Source organism: Dermacentor albipictus, chromosome 1, assembly GCF_038994185.2.
Source record: "Dermacentor albipictus isolate Rhodes 1998 colony chromosome 1, USDA_Dalb.pri_finalv2, whole genome shotgun sequence".
NCBI lineage: Eukaryota > Metazoa > Arthropoda > Arachnida > Ixodida > Ixodidae > Dermacentor > Dermacentor albipictus.
In genome coordinates this window covers 47,258,179-47,260,969 of record NC_091821.1, presented here as the reverse complement: position 1 = coordinate 47,260,969, position 2,791 = coordinate 47,258,179, and the positions used below count along the sequence as shown (strand labels likewise).

At 40.1% G+C, this 2,791-nt stretch overlaps 1 long non-coding RNA gene across 1 annotated transcript; it reads left to right on the top strand.

Annotated features, from left to right (window-relative positions):
- Nucleotides 1-305: 305 nt before the first annotated feature.
- On the top strand, nucleotides 306-2,791 carry LOC135905287 (uncharacterized). The gene is made up of 3 exons (XR_010565367.2): nucleotides 306-435; nucleotides 1,641-1,697; nucleotides 2,752-2,791. It is a non-coding gene; the product is annotated as an uncharacterized lncRNA (long non-coding RNA).

Genomic DNA, 2,791 nt, shown 5'->3' with positions numbered 1-2,791 from the left:
GTAATACAGCGGTGAACGATATTTCGGGAAAATGTGTTGCTAAATCTCCTTCAAACACTACGCTCGCATTTGGTGACAGCGGAACGCAGTCGCAAGAAATTGTGGAGGAAATACCGGAGTTCTGGCAGCTTCAGGTGCACTAGATTATTCAGTAACGTCGGCGGCTTTGTAGTTATACCTTACATCAGAGCAAACTGCACTCGACAGAGATCAAGGGATGAAGAGATCAGAGATCAGATCAAGGCGTGTCGCCGATTTCGTCTTTGCCGACATCCAGCAAGTGCAGCTCGCCGGACCGTCACAAGCGCCGGAAGTGTTGCGTTTTGCACTGCATTTTCCTTGTGATATGGGAGATCGCAACGCAGAGACGACCAGATGCATACGAAAGACTACCAGCGGAGAGTGACCTGTGCCATATTTCTCTTAACCTCTCAGGTAAGCATATCAGCTTTTGTTCCGAGTTTACAAACAGCGCGTAATCGGCCCTTCCGGCACGGCTACATTTTGCGCCACGTTTCTCTTGGCAGTTCACAGACGTTTCTTAGGCATGCGTGGGCGTATGTATGCGAAAATACTACTGGCAGACGGAAGCCTCAGGAGAGCATCTGAAATTATAGGAAAGCTGTACTGCCATAGATAAACACCGTTCTTAACGACTCCAATGACGAGTGGCCTGTCGCATCGAAAAATCCGTAGAATACCAAGTACTGAGTAACTTGAAGTGTAGAAACAATACTAGCACCAGTGTGACTTTCGCTGGCGAAGACAGGTTGTCGAAAAAACAGTTGTCTATTCTGAAGATTTACTAGCGCTTTAGGTATATTACCGCGAATAATAAAAACGCTACCACGCTGTATGGCAGTGTCAGGCGATGTGGCAGCACAGATATTTTCGTAGCAGTAAGGCGACTGCATGCACGAGCGAACAGACACAACCCTTTAAAAGCACTGAAACAGAACAAATTAAATGTGCATTTGGCGTCAAGTCGGAAACACATTGGCTTACAGTACAAGCCGATGTATAATGCTACTATTTTTTATGTAATCTTTATTTTCACGGTTGTAAATATTTAAAAGCATGAATTTGCTGCAACCTTTATATAGTAAATCCTACTAGGCGCACAAAACCTGGCTGTGTTGTGTAGAGAATTTGTGCTGTTCCTACTGGATTTTCTATTTTGAGTCCGGTGTTTTATGAAAAAGAGGGTCTTTTTATTTGTAGTCTTATGTTAGTGCGGATATTTGGCAAGCAGAAATGAGTTGATTGCAAAGTTGTATCTCCCGGTGAGCTGCATATGAACCCAAGTTTATCCTGTCTTGGCTATTGTAAGGTGCATATAACAATTTTAGGTATACACAGCCGTAGTTGGCTTAGTCGCTGTAGCGTATTTTGTAAAAGTAGAATGCTATGATTATTTTACTGTTTTCATGCAGAAATACCTTTTTTTCTTGTACCAAGAAACGCTCACAGCATTGAATGAAATGAGGTGTGGTGTATTTTTCTACTAATTTAATAAAGGAAATTTCGTCTGCGGTGTATCAGAGATTAGTTTACTTTCTTTTACTAAACAATGCATTATCTCCTCTGCTACTGCTGTTGTTCTGTGTATCTTTGTAATTTTGAAATGTACTTTATTTTAGGTATTCAAGAAATGGCAACATCCAGAAGAAGACGCCATCTTATCCAGCACGTTATGGGTGAGACAGATCGTAGCAGGCACTTTTGCATATCTCATTAGCATATGATGCTATTTGTTTTAATTTTTGTGTCCACTTTCCTGGCCTTTTTCATTTCAGCATTATTGTGCAAAGGGTAATACTTTTACATCTAGATAGAGTAATCGTCCAAAAGAGAGAAACATGGCTGTAGGAGACGACACACATAAGCCTCCTTTGTCCGTATCTCTATGTTGCGCAGTTACTCTATTATCTACCAACAAGCACAAATTCTTCATTAGCTACATTTACTAATTCTCCGTTATTACAATTTAATTTATACAACATTGAAAGTACAGAGGTTCACAGGAAGACAGAGACTTGAAATGATGAAGAGCCGTAGAACAAGGAGCATCGCTGGAGCCAATGTTTCGACAAAGAGAAGGAGTTGTTTTCTTGCCAACCATTGGCTCCAGTAAAATTTCTTGTTCTATCACTATTTACGATTAAAAGACAGCATTAGTGCTCTTGCTGAAGTATTATGCATTATGGAATAAAAATTTGCAGGGTTAAATGTCATGAATGTGAAATTTCTTGTGTATTTTAATGCTACAGCGAAAGCCAGAAAAACAAGATGTAGAGAACCACATTCTTATTTGTCACTACCCAGTTTGGCCAGCTTCATTCAGAGCTTGCACTTTGTTGCATTAACGACCACTGGAATTAATAATTGAATTGCTTCGTGATTTACTTATATTCAGAGATATTGAACTTGTTTTAATGCAGCTTAACATAGTGCATGTAAAAAATATACAATGACATTTTAAGAGGCTTGCAGTTGACTAGCAAATCACTTGATGGTATGAGCTCAGGTTACCATTGAGCTTCCACGCACAAATTGGATGCACATTTTTTTTCATTGCTTGGATTTTCATAAACGTAAGTACCATTTCTTCTTTGTCGATGTTCTAGTTGTGTTGTAGGACCTAACTGTTTACATTTATTTGTATTGGTATCCATGTTACACAGATAGCTGAATTTTTCTTGTAAATTGTGACATGGTAGGACTAAGAGCGTTTGTGCAAATTTGCTGCAGGTACACTCTGGTGGCTCCCGCCCCTGCATCCTACAACCAC